Source organism: Schistocerca piceifrons, chromosome 7 (genome assembly GCF_021461385.2).
Source record: "Schistocerca piceifrons isolate TAMUIC-IGC-003096 chromosome 7, iqSchPice1.1, whole genome shotgun sequence".
NCBI classification, from domain to species: domain Eukaryota; kingdom Metazoa; phylum Arthropoda; class Insecta; order Orthoptera; family Acrididae; genus Schistocerca; species Schistocerca piceifrons.
This window is the reverse complement of record NC_060144.1, coordinates 401,402,519-401,420,968: the sequence shown is the minus strand read 5'-3', so window position 1 is coordinate 401,420,968 and position 18,450 is coordinate 401,402,519. Positions and strand designations below refer to the sequence as shown.

Sequence of the window (18,450 nt, the reverse complement as noted above, 5' to 3'; positions counted from 1 at the left end):
AACTTTACAGAAGCTCTCCTGCGAACCTTGCAGAACTAGCACTCCTGAAAGAAAGGATATTGCGGAGACATGGCTTAGCCACAGCCTGGAGGATGTTTCCAGAATGAGATTTCCACTCTGCAGCGGAGTGTGCGCTGATATGAAACTTCCTGGCAGATTAAAACTGTGTGCCCGACCGAGACTCGAACTCGGGACCTTTGCCTTTCGCGGGCAAGTGCTCTACCAACTGAGCTACCGAAGCACGACTCACGCCCGGTACTCACAGCTTTACTTCTGCCAGTACCTCGTCTCCTACCTTCCAAACTTTACAGAAGCTCTCCTGCGAACCTTGCAGAACTAGCACTCCTGAAAGAGAGGATATTGCGGAGACATGGCTTAGCCACAGCCTGGGGGATGTTTCCAGAATGAGATTTCCACTCTGCAGCGGAGTGTGCGCTGATATGAAACTTCCTGGCAGATTAAAACTGTGTGCCCGACCGAGACTCGAACTCGGGACCTTTGCCTTTTGCGGGCAAGTGCTCTACCAACTGAGCTACCGAAGCACGACTCACGCCCGGTACTCACAGCTTTACTTCTGCCAGTACCTCGTCTCCTACCTTCCAAACTTTACAGAAGCTCTCCTGCGAACCTTGCAGAACTAGCACTCCTGAAAGAAAGGATATTGCGGAGACATGGCTTAGCCACAGCCTGGGGGATGTTTCCAGAATGAGATCTCATTCTGGAAACATCCCCCAGGCTGTGGCTAAGCCATGTCTCCGCAATATCCTTTCTTTCAGGAGTGCTAGTTCTGCAAGGTTCGCAGGAGAGCTTCTGTAAAGTTTGGAAGGTAGGAGACGAGGTACTGGCAGAAGTAAAGCTGTGAGTACCGGGCGTGAGTCGTGCTTCGGTAGCTCAGTTGGTAGAGCACTTGCCCGCGAAAGGCAAAGGTCCCGAGTTCGAGTCTCGGTCGGGCACACAGTTTTAATCTGCCAGGAAGTTTCACTGATGTGCTATTTCAATTGGAGAGCCCAGCAATTCTAGGGCGATTACCAATGGGCTGAGGCGTGAATGAGAGTTTAGATTGAAGAAGGAGGAGTGCCAAGATAGTCCGTGCAGTGAGCATGAGGCCCGGGTTCGAATCCTGGTCTTAGCATAAATTTTCATTCATCGCTTCAGCTCGCATATATACACCTCCAATTTTATCTTCACAGTCCTTTCGCGAGATGTATGTAGGAGGAAGATATTTGTTCACTCTTCTATGACCTATGCTCTCGGATCTTTAACAACACACCGTGATGAGAACATATCTCTTGCTGCGGCTGCCACTGGAGTTGATCGACCATCTTCATAACGATTTCGTGCTTTCTGAATGAACTTTTAACTAAGCGGCTGCTCTTCTTTGGATCTTCTCTATTTCCCCCATCAGTTCCATCTGAAACGGGTCACATTCTCATGGCCAATATTCAAATATTGGAAAGAGTCTTGTAAGCTACTTCCTTTGTTGACGGATTACGTATTCTGAGGATTCTCCCAATAAATCTTTGTCTGGGTTCTACCCTACCTGCGATAACTTTTACTTGGCAGTTCCACTTTAAACAGGTCGATAGGCATACTGCCAAGTATTTCATGGATGTGACTGCTGCCAGTGACTTTTCTGCAACCGTTTAATCATTTGCACATACTGCGGAAAGTAATCGACCTATGACCCTTCTATTGGGTACGCCCGAAGTTACTTTGCGTCTGACGACTTCTCTCCGTTGAGAACGATGTGCTGTATTCTGTTTACTAGAAACTCTTCAGTCCAGTACATAGTTGGCCTGATATTCAGTACGCTCGTATTTTGGTCAAAAGAGGCAATGTGGAACAGTATGAAACACATTAAGGGAGTGAAGGATTACGGCATCTGCCTGGTCGTGGAACATCATATCGAGCTGACTATCACACTAGCGTTGTTTTCGGGACCTATGTCAGTTCCTGCAGACAAAATTTTCGGTCTCCACGAATGTCATAATCCTAAAACACACAGACGTCAGAGATACGGGTCTATAGTTTTGTGCGTCTGTTGGACAATCCTTCATGAAAACTGGAATAAGCAGTGATTTTTTTCCAAGCATCAGAAAAAAATCTTTCCTCTAAATTAATATATAAGAGATTATCAGCCACGATTGCGGTAATGAAACAAACCTTTACCTAGGTTTCAGCCCAATTAATTGAGCCTTCTTCAGAAGATATATCTGAATCTATAATTTGTCTAAGAGGGTATGTTCTAGAAATAAAACTAAAACAGCCTGCGTAGGCGTAGTCACATTTTAAAAATGCGGCACATAAGTACTAAGTCATCACTTATGTGCCGCATTTTTAAAATGTGACTACGCCGATTCAGGCTGTTTTAGTTTTATTTCTCGACCATGTACAATTAGACGAATTATAGATTCAGATATATCTTCTGAAGAAGGCTCAATTAACTGGGCTGAAACCTAGGTAAAGGTTAGTTTCATTCCCGCAATCGAGACTGATAGTTTCTTATATATTAGATTATCACGATTGCTGACTGTGCTGCAATGTTGAAAGCACAAAAACTTCCTCCAGAGACCGACGATAAACTGCAGCTAGAAGAGAGGCAAATTCTTTCTCATACTCTGTTAGAACTGTTTGTATCCCACAGGTTCACATGCCTTTCCTCTGTTCAGCGATTCCAGTTGCTTTTCTATTCTATGACCACTTACTTCGATATCAGGCATTTCGTCGACCGTGAAGAAGGTAATACATAGCGAACGTCCTCTGTGAAACATCTTTGGAAACAGACGTTTAGTATTTCGGTCTTGTCTATGTCATCCTTCGTATCAATTTCGTTATGGTCATGCACTGTTGTGCAGATGGCTTCATTCCGTTTTTTGTGCATTCCGTTTACTGTGTTGCTGGTGAGTACGGCCGTGCCAGAATGTAGCAACCCATGACCAATGTTTCCTAAAGAGATATGAAGAATGTGCTCGTTGGGCAAGGCAGAGCAGAACGTCACTTGCAACATGGGCTCTAGCTTTTAGGTATGTAAAGAGACGAACGCTGGACATTCCGGGCCCACATAGGACATGTAGCTGGGAAAGGTACTTGCATAACGAAAAAAAATATTGACATAGGAGAAAGGAGGTTAGCCCTTGGATGTAGTTAGATTGTACCGAGTCTGTATTAACTGCACGTTCTTGGAAGGTGACTACTAACAGCCGTCAAGTAATATATAAAATCTATGTTTGACCATCAGCTACTTTTTTATTTAACACCCAAATATCGACCAGTTTCAGTCACAGACCATCTTCATGGTTTAGGGTGTAAGACGTATGCCTCGCCGGCGATGGGCGAGGCAAGACAGAATCTCTGTCCAGAGAGTAGTTTATTGTTAGTTGTTGCTTGTCGCGAGTCTGCGCCAGTCTGTGCGAGTCGACAGTAGTAGTCAGTCGGATACAGTAGTAGTCGGTCGGCTTTTGTAGCGAGTGGACGGTTGTAGTCTGCGGGAGTCGGCATGCCTCGGCTGTGTGCTCTGCTCGCGACTCTGGTCAGGACTCTGGAGGATGAGTATTGTTGTAGAAGGTAAAGAAGCAGCCTTGCGCATAATTAATATTGTACGTTAATTGTAATTTAATTTGTTCAGAAAAATGCCCCAATAATAATTTTTACAATATAACCTTTTTTTTAAAGAAAAACATTCATTTCAATTTAAAGAATATTTCCTATGCATTCCCTCCAAGAATAAAAAAAATATATATAGGCCAGCTCTTTTAAAGAAAAGTATTCATTCCAATTTAAAGAATTTTTCCAATACATTATCATTGCTTCCAAGAATCCAAAAAAATATATATAGGCCAGCATTGCACGAAGCTGTGTCGAAGAATGTATAATTAAGAGCAGATATAGTTGCAGTTTTTATTGAGGTAAGAATTTTTGCTTTTTTTATTCAGAATACAGGGCCGAAGGTCAGCGCTGCTGTCCTTATTAAATTTACCAGATATTATTATTTCTGTTGGGAGGTTACATTTAGTTCATGGTTCATTATTTAATTAATATTATTGTGTGGGTTCATGGTCAATTACCATTCCTTGTAATTCTGTGGGGAGTTTACGCATGGCTCCATTTCGCATTATTTATTTAACATATTCAGCGGAGAGGTTACACTTGGCGACATCCGGCCAGGATCGTATTTCTTTGTGAATCTTCTGAGAAGTAGTCATATATCTGCTCTTATTTACTTAAACGTAGTTTGCATCTGGCGCAACGCATTTACTAATTTGTCACTCTTTCTTCCACAGATCATCGGCAATTTGTTGCTCTTTGTTGTATTTGTGTTTGTTGCATTTTGCATTGTCTTTGTTTCATTTGTGAATAATTTTGATTTGTGTAAAAATGCCGCGAATAACTGTTAATAGTACATCGCGATGTATAATGAGTGAAATAGCCGACTTAAATAATTTGACCGATAGTATTTGCGACACGCAGTGTAATGATGACAATCCTCCCTTTACAGACAATCTGTGCGTACCGACCGCTAGTAATAATTTTGATCCTAATGATGAACAAATGAATTCAATTGTGTCCTCTGTTAATTTGACGACAATTGATGGCGCGGGACGTTCTGTTACAATGAACGCTGCCCAGCTTGACACACCCGGTTTGCAAAATTTACGTAACGAACAGACAACTTTTTCTAACGAAAATGAACAGTGTAATCAGAGTACGACAGATTTATTTAATTCCGGTGTAGTGACCAACAGTGCACATCCGATTGGCAAACCTTTTCAAAAATTACAGAATGACCAAATGGTTACACAAAACCTGACAATTGCAGGTACGTCATCAAACAGCACAGAGAATAGAGTAGGTAATGTTACTTTGGATCAAATTATGGCAGTATTACTACTAATCAATGAAATGCAGGAAAACCATCACAAACAACTTAAACTAATTAATGAAAGTTACAAACAGTCGAATGAAGGACAAGACAACTTTAATGAAAATTTCAAAGAACTTAGTGAACGGAATGAACAGCTTAGTGAACAGATTACAGCCATTGCCGCGCAATGTCATGATACTAAGGGACAATTACGTGACGAAATTAAGGCTTGTGCTAGTAATAGTAGTGAAGAAACTAGATCTGTTGCACAAGAATTAGGTAATAGACATGCAGGTAAAACAGAATCAGTTAGAGATGAAATTAGTGCAGTCGCTGAACAATGTCCTAAAAATGCAACACAGATACGCGACGAGTTTAATTTAAAGTCACCAGAACTTTCACACGCTCTGGATACGGAAGTCGATAAGAAATGTGAACAACAGAACAAGCAAATTGACGAACGTATTAAAGCAACAGAAAGGAAAAATGTTTTAGCCTCTAACACGTCACAGCAGACGCCGCTTTGCGAACATTTGTCAGACTCACACTGCCAGTATAACTTAAGTAATTTACAGAAACTACGCGACTTACGCGACGAGTTTAATTTAAAGTCACCAGAACTTTCACACACTCTGGATACGGAAGTCGATAAGAAATGTGAACAACAGATCAGCCAAATTGACGAACGTATTAAACTGACAGAAATGAAAATTGTTTCAGTCACTAACACGTCACAGCATACGGCACATTCCCCCCACAGCCAGTGTAACTTAAGTAATTTACAGAATTGTAATTACAATATAAATTGTATTGTATAAATACAATATATAATGTATATATAATTGTATAAATTGTATAAAAACTTAAAATCCGAAAAGACACAGACAAATAGATTCTCATGCAATGCTGAACCTGTTCACAAAGTCAGAGACGATAACGTTGATTACGAGCAATTTTTATCCGTAAGAAAATCTAAGGAATTTAATAATGACAGAGCACAGGTACACGCTTTGAACCGTATATGACAATTTACTTTTGTACTTTCACCGCCATTGCCTGTAATACAGAGACTACAATTAGCATGGATACAGCAATTTGCTTTTGAATTTTTACCGACATTGCTTGTAACGCAAAAGCTAAAATTTATTTGCAGCGCGTAATTAACCTCAGGGGATTCATTACTCTTCGATGAATATGTGCCATAGCGTGCACAGGGCCCTGAGCCGTAGTAGTGCTGTTTCATCTTTAGCTTTCTGCACTGCTGCCTTCTCTTCTACTATCCTTTATATCTATCAAAACAACTCTTTAACTATTGCTCTATCTAGGATTAAGAATGTGTAAAGAAAACCCGATAAGACAACTTTTACCGAAAGTGACAATTTATCATTAGACGCTCCAGAAATGACAACCACGAGAACTTTAATACCTAAAAAAAAAAATTTAATCATCAGTATGTGCAAAATTTTCAGCAGTCGCAAACACATTTTGGTAACAATAGACGTTTTTCCCAACAACAGCAACAAAACCAACCGGTTAGCATGCCTAACCAACAATGTAATGTACAAGGTCAATCAAGCTTTAATGTTTCGCCACGTGCACGTGTAGTCTCAGCTCCAACAAATAGTAACGCACAGCATCAAAGAAGTAACCACGTACAGAAAACACACTATTTCAATGACTATCGCAATGCACCGTATAGAAATGACTGTCATGACAGACGTAAAAACAATGAGCACAATTTTCAGCGTACATTTAATAACAGTCGGGCTTAACAGCAGCAAGAACATCAGCAACAACATATTATCATGAATGAACCAGACAGTAGGTATCATCCAGAACGTAAGACGTCAGAAAGAAATAATAGAACAGTACAAATAGTGGAAATGCCATAGCATCCTCCCGCAAATAATGACACGTCAGATGGAATTTGACTAGATACAGTACAGGTTGCATCTTCCAGTAACGCAAGCAATACTTTTGACACGCAGAATCTTGTTCACGAGAATGTTATTTGAAACATGCTTTGTTGAATGCACCACTTTTATCGCACCCAGATCTTACCAGAAATTTTTCTATTGCCACCGACAGTTCTAACACCGCTTTAGGCGTACATATTTTTCAGGAAATTGAAGAAGATGGTTGTACAGTAATTAAAAACATCGCTTTTGCAAGTCGCATTCTGTCACCTGCTGAACGAAATTATTCTGTTACAGAACTTGAAACATTATGTGTTGTATTGGCTTTTACCAGATTTAGGCATTTTCTTTATGGAAAACACACTACAGTTTATACAGACCATAGAGCGATACAATTTTTACTTTCGGCTAAATTTGCACACGACAGATTAAGTAGATGGAAACTTTATTTACAGGAATTTAATTTTACAATTGTTCACATTCCCGGTACACAAAATATTGTAGCAGACGCACTATCCCGTTCCCTTAACAACAATCAGCAAGACATCGCAACCCACTTCTGCAAAGCAAATTTCAGCGCCATGTACATTCAACAAGTTGCATTTGAAAACTTCATTTCGTCGTCATTACACGACATAGAACAAGAGCAGAGTAAAGACAACGTGTGGAAAGAAATTAAACACCTTTGGCAAGATAGGAATAATGTTACCATTAGAAACCATTACACTGTACGCAATGACATTCTGTTTCGCCGCTCTCATCTTGACAGCAATAATTGGTTATTATGCATTCCTGACGAACTTGTTAACAAATTAATCTGGTATACTCATTTAAGTTACGCACATTACGGAGCTAGAAAATGTTTTCTTATACTGAGACAGAACTGTTATTTTACCAACATGGAGAAACGTATTCGAAGAGTTTTAGCGTCATGTAAAATCTGCCAGAAAGCTAAATCAGATAAGACTTCACATATTCCTCCATTACATCCCATTGTACCTGTTAAATTAAGACACATGGCCGCTGTAGACATTTTTGGTCCAATTCCCAGAACTAATAGAGGTTTTTGCTACATCTTTGTCGCTGTTGAACTCACTTCAAAATTTGTTACCTTCACTCTGTTACGCAAAGCTACTGCTAAAACTGTACGAAAGCATTTGTAAAACATTTTCTATCTCACGTAGGGCATGTGTTGAACGTAATTTCCGACAATGGATCACAGTTTCGATCTGCTATATGGACACGTATGTTACGAGCTAGAAACATTTCTCCGGTCTATGTATCCAGGTACCATGCTTCTTCGAACCCTTGTGAACGATTAATGAAAGAAATTGGTAAACTGTGTAGAATTTACTGCCATAAAAAACATATTGATTGGGACACACACATACTCTCATTCCAAGATGTAATTAATTCCATACCAAATGAATCTACTATGCTATATCCGTCTGTTATACTGAAAAATGTTGAACCACCTAACAAAATTAAAGAATTATATAACCTCTCCTACATCTCGTCGACTACGACACCATGAAATAATTGACATTGCGCTGAACACCATCAAACGTGCCGCAGAGCGCCGGAGAAGACAGCAAAAATAAGTTTGTACACGCCGTGACTTTCACATTGGACAGAAGATATTAGTACGTACACACTATTTATCCAACAAAGGAAAGAGTAGATGCAGTAAATTTGAGCTTCTATACGCAGGTCCATATCGGATTCGCAGCATTCCTCACCCCAATGTAGTACACGTCGAAACTTTGAGAACCAGAAAAACCAAAGGGAACCACCACGTGTCGAACGTCAAACGTTTTATTGAATGAAGATACTTCATGATTTATCACACTGTAATGCCATTTCCTAATTTTTTATGACCGCTTATGCAATTATATTCACATGAACACCTACTGATGATTATCGTAATTTTTTCTTGGCAAGTGTCCCGCAAGGTAAGGTTAGCAGGTCGCTCTACTTGTCGTTACACATCAGACCGTGCATATTTTTCCAGATGAACTTATACATTTTATGACCACTTATGGAATTATATTTATGTGACTACTTACTGATGATTGTCGTTTTTTTTCTTGGCAAGTGCCCGGTAAGGTAAGGTTAGCAGGTCGCTTTTCTTGTCGTTACACATCAGACAGTACACATTTTCCAAATAAAATTACGTATCTTACGAATAATTATGCAATTGTATCTAGTGATATATTAATTTTATCAAATTTTCTCTCCTTTAAAGTCTTCAATTCTCGCCTCCATTAACTACACAACATACAAGCTGTACACAAAGAAGATCACATTTCTTCGTCGTTACACATCAGACCGTGCATATTTTCCATTTTTATGTATGTATGATTGTTTTCCTGTTTTGTTTGTATGCACTATGAAATATTTAAGATATAACAAACACCAGTTGACTTTAACATTTTGCCTTATGATATCTCAACATCGTGACTACTTTACTTTTTTTTTTTGCTGCTACATTGTGATACACTGTGTACATTTTTGATTCTGAACACTGTCGATGTTTTTGACATATTACGTTTTCTGTCATGCTATGCTGTATGCTCAATTATGTTACTATAAACCAGTTTTTATCTAATGGGTATATGAATTAAATGCAAGACATTAATCCTTGTTCATCATTTTCAGAAAGAAATAAAGTATAAACGAAATAAATTAAACAGAAATGGGAATTTCGCCTTCGGAATGAGCGAAAGAGGATGCAATACCTCGTGATGAAGAGTAAATGGATCAGAATTAACAAGCATTAACAAGAATATACTATACACATCGTATGATAGCAGCCTTAACTAATTTTTTCTTTCAGAATACGAGGCGATTGATGCAGGCTGTCAGACAGAACTACACATCTTAGTTTTAGTGATGAAGTTTGCTAGAAATAAGGAATAGTTGTATAATGAATAATGAAGTGATTTTTTTTGCAGATGATAATGAATGGTGATGAATAATGATGAAGAATATGCTACTATGGATAATGAAGTTTTTCTTTACAGGTGATGATAATAATGGAGTTATGGTGATACGGATAATGAAGTTTTTCTTTGCAGATGAAAGTAATGATGAAGTTTATATATTTACTGTTAGTTAAGAGATGCTATGTAGTTATTTAAGTATTTGTTGCAGTTCGTTTTGACAGTATGTCTTATATCGCATGGTATGATGACTGAAGGTTTTGGAAAGGACAGCTAGAGAACATATATATGTTTATAAACTTTTCACTACCTGTTAATTCGAAGTTCACTACTTTTCAGCATAATATGCGTTTCTTCTTTCAGTTTCATAATCTGTTTTGTATATTTTGCAGGAGAAATTATTCATTAAATTAATGTGGTATAAATAGTTGTTTGTTAAACCTATGTCGTTTATGAATGTGATCACATATACTCTACTTGTTTCATAACCTTGCTACAGCTCACTCATGACGAATGACGTCACACATCTTCATTTGCAGCAATAACTCAAAAGCAAACAAAGTAATTACCAGTCCCAAATAATGCTACTAGTTTAAGAGAGTTCTGAGTAATACTGATCAGCTCTGAATAGTATGTCACTTCAATAATGACTTCTGAATAATACATATAAAAAAATGTTTTGTAACTGGCCAATGAATGCCATTGATTATTGTAATAAGATGACCTATGATGCCAATGATTACTATAATTAGATTAATTATGTATAAATGGTATGCCAATAATTAACTCATTTTGAACAATGACTTGTGAAAAATAAAAAAAAATGCTTTGTAGCTGGCCAATGAATGCCACTGATTACTGTAATAAGATAACCTATGATGCCAATGATTACTATAATTAAGTGAATTATGTTAATACTATGCCATTCATTAGCTTCTGTTTTGAATGATGACTTCTGATGGTTTGTAACTGGGCAATGAGTGCCAATAATTACTATATTCAGATAATTTATGAACATTATTCTGTAATACTACATACATGGTACAGAAATGTCCAGTAACTGGGCGATGAGTGCCACCAATTACTCAAATCAGTTGTTAGACTAGTGTAATTCTCAATGAAGACTACTATGTGACTTAATGTCCTTCACCTTCTCACCTAATTACCAGAAATTACTGCAATATCCATTTGTCCTGTCTATCCTCATGATCATGGAGCACTATATTTGGTTTTGCACTAATTCTACGTTGCTCTACTTTACAAGAACATGGTGTTGACACGACATGCTGTCCACCACCTTGAACGATGGAGATGTTATTATGGTCCCACTGTTTGGTGTACCTAGTGTACTACCAAAATGATAGCATGGAATATTATTACGACATTTCAGTGTCTTGGCTACACTGATTAACACTTCAAGGAAAAGAGCTTCAGATTGTCTCACTTTGTGTTGTGCTTCTGTAGAAAGATATGGACTTTCAGTGCAGCTACGTGCAACCTAAAGTGCTACAACCATGACGCAATCCTTCCCATTCCTTTCCTAATTCTTGTAAAATGATAAAGACATATACAGTGCGTGTGCACTTCATTTCATTTGTTAACAAGATCAGTTGTCCTAAAAATACTAAAGACTTCTATAGTGCGTGTGCACTTTATGTCATTTGTTAATATGATCTGTTCTGTACTACAGTGCGTGTGCATTTTTGTCATTTGTTAATATGATTTGTACTCATTACGTACACATTTTGTGATTTCCTGATATGTTCTGTACTACAGTGCGTGTGCACTTTTGTCATTTGTTAATATAATTTGTACTCATTACGTACACATTTTGTGATTTCCTGATATGTTCTGTACTACAGTGCGTGTGCACTTTTGTCATTTGTTAATATGATTTGTACTCGTTACGTATACATTTTGTGATTTCCTGATATGTTTTGTACTACAGTGCGTGTGCAGTTTCGTCATTTTGTTAACATGATTTGTATTCATTGGATATACATTTTTGTGATTTGCTGATATGTTCTGAACAACAGTGCGTGTGCACTTTTGTCATTTGTACTCATTACGTTTATTTGTTGTTAAAATGCTAAAGAGTGTTACAGTGCGTGTGCACTTTATGCCATTTGTTAATATGATTTGTACTCATTACGTGTACATTTTGTGATTCCCAGATATGTTCTGTATTACAGTGCCTGTGCACTTTCGTCATTTTGTTAACATGATTTGTATTCATTGCATATACATTTTTGTGATTTGCTGATATGTTCTGAACTCCAGTGCGTGTGCACTTTTGTCATTTCTCAATATGATTTGTACTCATTATGTTTATTCGTTGTAAAAGAAATGCTAAAGAGTTTTACAGTGCATGTGCATTTTGCCATTTGTTAATATGTTTTGTACTCATTGTGTATACATTTTGTCATTGCCTGATATGTTCTGTACTCAGTGCATGTGCACTATATTTTATTTCATGTTGTGCACCTATATATATATATATATATATATATATATATATATATATATATATATATATATATATATACAAATTCTGTGATTGTAAAGTTAATTAATTATGAAAAATTTGTTGCTCATGGCAAGTCCAATTGACTCACCATCGCTGCCAAATTTTTGCCCCCCCCAGTGGAGGGTTATGTAAGACGTATGCTTCGCCTCGATGGGCGAGGCATGACAGAATCTCTGACCAGAGAGTAGTTTATTATTAGTTGTTGCTTGTCGCGAGTCTGCGCCAGTCTGTGCGAGTCGACAGTAGTAGTCAGTCGCATACAGTAGTAGTCGGTCGGCTTTTGTAGCGAGTGGACGGTTGTAGTCTGCGGGAGTCGGCATGCCTCGGCTGTGTGCTCTGCTCGCGACTCTGGTCAGGACTCTGGAGGATGAGTATTGTTGTAGAAGGTAAAGAAGCAGCCTTGCACATAATTAATAATGTATGTTAATTGTAATTTAATTTGTTCAGAAAAAATGCCCCAATAACAATTTTTACAATATAAAGTAACCTTTTTTTTTTAAAGAAAAACATTCATTTCAATTTAAAGAATATTTCCTATGTATTCCTTCCAAGAATAAAAAAAAAATAAAATAAAATATATAGGCCAGCTCTTTTAAAGAAAAGTATTCATTTCAATTTAAAGAATTTTTCCAATGCATTATCATTGCTTCCAAGAATCCAAAAAAATATATATAGGCCAGCATTGCACGAAGCTGTGTCGAAGAATGTATAATTAAGAGCAGATATAGTTGCAGTTTTTATTGAGGTAAGAATTTTTGCTTTTTTTATTCAGAATACAGGGCCGAAGGTCAGCGCTGCTGTCCTTATTAAATTTACCAGATATTATTATTTCTGTTGGGAGGTTACATTTAGTTCATGGTTCATTATTTAATTAATATTATTGTGTGGGTTCATGGTCAATTACCATTCCTTGTAATTCTGTGGGGAGTTTACGCATGGCTCCATTTCGCATTATTTATTTAACATATTCAGCGGAGAGGTTACAAGGGTTAAAACAGTATGACCACAACATCACATCTGTCATTACTTAAATAATGGGCACCTCTCATATGCAGAGGATGCCATGAATTCGAGTAGGTTTTATATTGGAATTCATGGCATGCTCGTACATATGAGACGTGGCCATTATTCAAGTAATGACAGAAGTGATTCGTGACCTAAACTGTTTTAACGTTAATCCATGAAGATAGCGTGTGACTGAAACTAGTCGATATTTGGGTTTTAAATAAAAAAATAGCTGATGGTCAAACGTGCATTTTGTAGATATATTAAATGCATTGGTGGGCTACGATGCCACTGTTTGGGTGCACAGTTTATAGTTGATTAGAAATGCTTTTACAGTGAGGAATTCTGCTACGATACTGTGGAGGCTCCAGCATCGCATCTAGAGACGCCCTAACTTTACTAACGGTCGTACGTTCAATCGACCTACAAATGAGAGAAAGGGTTGCTATGTATTGGCCGAAAAAAAAAGTTCAAAAAATGAACTAAAATCCAGGGGAACCAGCAACAAGTCCTTTTAAGAATTTAATTTTTAAAGAATGCTACTAGGGACGGAATTCTTAGATACAGAAAGATTTCTGATGTAAACTAAAGGCATCATATACATTTTGAGCCAAATAGGGGAATGGTCCAGTACGTTTCCGGACATGGGCCATATCCTACACAACAAGATACAATTGGCAAGAGGGCAACTATCAGCGTTGACTGTGCCGAAATCTATGAACCAGACTTTCACTCTAGTTGCAGGTATAGCAAAGACTGCTAAGTCTAAAGGTAAAACTGCTTGCAAGATAACTAGAGTGAAAGAGGCTTTGATGGTCTAAATCTTCTAGCTGATGCAGTCTCAGAAAAAGCAAGACGTAAGTAAAGCAACAGTCAGCGCAACAGGGGGGAGGAAAACCTGCGGACGAGAACGAAGTCCGATAGCTCTGCGACCGCTTGGCGCAGTAACGGAAGAGGGAAGGGAGGTGACCACAAGGTGATCTGAAAAGAACCAGAAGAATCAGTGGAAGATAAGTGACGCTCTCTGATTCGTCCCTTTGCGGTCGGCAGGCTACTGCAGCTAGCGTCGACAATCTGGTATGGAAGGTGCAGAATAACTAGGTACATTCTAGTAGAAGTAAAGTATGTGTTTGTGTGTGTCCATCTCAAACTACAGGGAAGAAAAACAGTGAAGTTAGACAAGACAACACACTACTTAACTACTCTCTGTCTGTCAGTGACTCTAACATTACAATAAGTAATCGTATTACAAGTATCCCAATCCATGCTAGTAACATAAGTTACAATAATAATAGGTTCCGTAAAAAATCAAGTTGGTGGTAGTAGTAATAGGGCCTTTCGTACACTGGTGTGCAAAACTTAAGGAAGACATTAATTTTCGCATGGTGTGTCACTGCAAAGTAATGTATCGTAATGAAACTTGGACCATGCAAAGAAAGAACTGCTACAGTACACTACAGAGCACGCCTGAAAAAAAAAAGACGAACAGAAATGACACTTTTATTCAAAGATAGTAATTACACAGACGCTGAAGTCACTGCGATTCGTGATGGTCCCCAGTACATTACAAACCGGCGCCTGTAATGTCCAGGGGACGGTCATCAATCGCGGTGTGTTTATTGTCTTTGAATGAAAGTATCATTTCTGTTTGTCTCACTGCATATTTCTTTCAGTTACCTTCCGTGTCGTACTGCACTGTTGCAGTTCTTTTTACACGGGGTCCAAGTCTCATCGAGCTATGTTAATTGGTAATGACACATCATGCGAAATTTACTTTCGTATTTAAGTTTTGCACGCCAGTGTATTTGCAATAGTTTTGTTGCTTGTTATTGTATAAGTAGTAGCAATACATGCTGTTGTAACAGCACTAATATCACTGATTGATAAATACAACTGTAAAATTACGGAAAATAAATTGAAATAACATAAAGTATGCTTCTTTTTCTGTCGTAGTGAAGGAACACACGACAGGAACTGGAGAAAAACGACACAGGTTAACTACGTGTAAACTAGCATATAGGTATCCATCTAAATATTAGAGCAATAGTAGTAGAAAGAAATAGAGACAAAGAAAAATAATACGATAGAAATTAGTTCAGTAATCACAGCAGAACAAAATAAAGGGGAATAGTTCGCTATGAAAAAAATGTAAATGTAATTTCATAGCTAAGGACCGATAGTTTTCATCAAGTAAGTAGTGAACGATGAATAAATAAATAAAAAAGTTCTAGTGTTATTTTTCAACAAGAACTCCCAAACAAAGGACGCAGCCACAAGCCGTAAAAGTCCTAACTGCCGGCTACGCGAACCACGGTTGACTGTGCTGTGTACCTAGCAGCACCCTTTACCATCACGCCTTCTGCTGGGCCCGTGAGACGATGAAGAAGGCAGTTGGGTAACTTTTGTTCTTCTCAAAGGCTCTCACACGAATAGGTCCAGGGTCCCGCGGAATGCATGAACGGAGCTCGTTTTAATATGCTGCAGGCAATCGCCGTGATGATTCCTTTGAACTGATACGGCCGATTTCTCTTTAATGATCTAGACGTAGACGGGACGTTAAACCCAGCCTTCCTTTCTTTCCGCCTGACAAGCAGACGTGGTGCCACTCCCCTGTCCAGTGTCACGTAAAGCGAAGCCGGTAAAACGGTGGCCGTGCTAACAGACGGAGGTGCTCAGACGTCGTTGCACCGTACGTGTTACATTTCTTGCCGCAAGTAATCTTATTTCCCCACTCGAGGTACATGAAATGATTGTACATTCTGCGCGGTGGATCGAACAATATGCCACTCGTCTCTGGCGATAATCACGCGGGGTCGTAACATTGAATTCAGTTTGGCCTTCTTGAACACATCGATTCCACATCGGTATGACGGCCATGGGCTCTCGATCAACACTACCAGTAATATCACGGAACAATGCATTACAGTCTCAGTAGGCCGTGATCCTGCCACTGTTGAATTCCGACACATGCTGTTATAGCTTTCTCCTTCTTTGAAGATATATAACGCGACCCTCTTACAAACAACCAAGATCCAAATGCGATTTCTGAGTGATCTACCTGCTGCGTAATCTTATTGCCTACTTTGCACAGTTACACTGAAATGTTAATCATTTGCATATCCATGCCTACACACTTCATGTCAAATTGACTTTTATTACACTCCATCTTCATGGCTGATACGTCCCGCGGCTGGTGCCGATACTTCTGTCCCGCTAGTGTCATTTTGCTTTCGATTTTTCTTTGGGGAACCACGAGTCAGTTGTTCATTGTGGGTCCGGACATTTAAGTCTGCAGCGTCGAGGCAGCGGGAAGGACTGTGTGGTCTGTCGGTCGCGAGGTACTACGGGATCGAGAGGCTGGCTTGGTGCTCATTCTCATTGTACGTGTTATGAGCGGGGTGTTGCGGCCGGAGAGGGCGGCGAAGTTGGGTTCTGGCACGATGCGTGATGTTTGGTTTTATGCTCACCAAGCAGTGAACGTTGAGAAGAAGAGCTTGCCGGAGGCTCGCGTGGATTAACTGTCCGCCTGCTCATATGGTGCGTGTTTGATTAAAACAGGTGCAGTTGTTGCTTAGTTATATCTATTAATGGTTAATCAGTGTTGTCTACAGCGTGAGTTTGGTCCGAAGTGTGCCGTGGTAAGTTAAGTCACATATGCCATGATAACGGGCCTTAGGCGTTCCACCTTGATTTCTTACTACTTGGTAAAGGATCATCAGATATACATTATGTAAGCAAGAGTGGTGAGCTGCTCATTATTTAGTGATTGTGTTTATGGTGGTGCTAAACGTGCTTTTTAAATACAAGTATCTACATCTACATCTACGTTTACATTTATACTCCGTAAGCCACCCAACGGTGTGTGGCGGAGGGCACTTTACGCGCCACTGTCTTTACCTCCCTTTCCTGATCCAGTCGCGTATGGTTCGCGGGAAGAACGACTGCCAGAAAGCCTCCGTGCGTGCTCGAATCTCTCTAATTTTACATTCGTGACCTCCTCGGGAGGTATAAGTAGGGGGGAGGAATATATTCGATACTTCTTCCAAAAACGCATCCTCTCGAAACCTGGACAGCAAACTACACCGCAATGCAGAGCAACTCTCTTTCAGAGTCTGCCACTTGAGTTTGCTAAACATCTCCGTAACGCTATCACGCTTACCAAATAACCCTGTGACGAAACGCGCCGCTCTTCTTTGGATCTTCTCTATCTCCTCTGTCAACCCGACCTGGTACGGAACCCACACTGATGAGGAATACTCAAGTATAGGTCGAACGAGTGTTTTGTAAGCCACCTCCTTTGTTGATGGACTACGTTTTCTAAGGACTCTCCCAATGAATCTCAACCTGGCACCCGCCTTACCAACAATTAATTTTATATGATCATTCCACTTCACATAGTCCCGTACTCATACTCCCAGATATTTTACAGAAGTAATTTCTACCAGTGTTTGTTCCGCTATCATATAATCATACAATAAAGGATCCTTCTTTCTATGTATTCGCAATACATTACATTTGTCTATGTAAAGGGTCAGTTGCCACTCCCTGCACCAAGAGCCTATCCGCTGCAGATCTTCCTGCATTTCGCTGCAATCTTCTAATGCTCTGTATACTACGGCATCATTCGCGAAAAGCCTAATGGAACTACGCATTATTGATAAGTAAAGAAAGAAGATGCTGTCACGTAAAGTCACATCATTTTCATGAAAATATAGTTCTGCTCGGCCTTGTCTTTAAAATAAACTCAGCTTTTACTATCGCTTGGTATTATGGTGTTCAAATGAATGCTTAAGGTGCTGAGTTAAAAGCTTTCTTGTAGGCGAGCTTTCCTGTTTTAAATGTCACGGTTTTATGTCTCGTGTAGTACGAATGTGTAAATGAAAGTGTGCTGTTGTAGTTGATTTATGTTTCAGTTACGTGGAGCGCAGTGCATTTCGTCCGGTAGGTGGGGCTTCACGACTTGGCCGTTGCCAGCGGAACTATGATTTCTTTGACTGGCTCCATGTGGAGGCCCTCTTCCTCGGTTACGTCTTTATGTTGAGTTTTGCTTCGCTGTTTGTTTCTGACTCCGTGAGGTCGTTAACCTTGGTACCTCATTCCTCCGCCACTCTGGCGAATGTGCTTTGGGCTTGAAGTATGTCTTCGATCTTGTAATGCAGAGTGGCACTCTGTCATTAGTGCCCAGTCAGATTAATTAAG

General features: G+C 39.3%; 1 non-coding gene across 1 annotated transcript; it reads right to left on the bottom strand.

Moving 5' to 3' along the window:
* Positions 1 to 468: 468 nt before the first annotated feature.
* Trnal-caa lies at positions 469 to 543 on the bottom strand. Its single transcript has one exon. It is a non-coding gene; the product is annotated as a tRNA-Leu (tRNA).
* Positions 544 to 18,450: the final 17,907 nt, after the last annotated feature.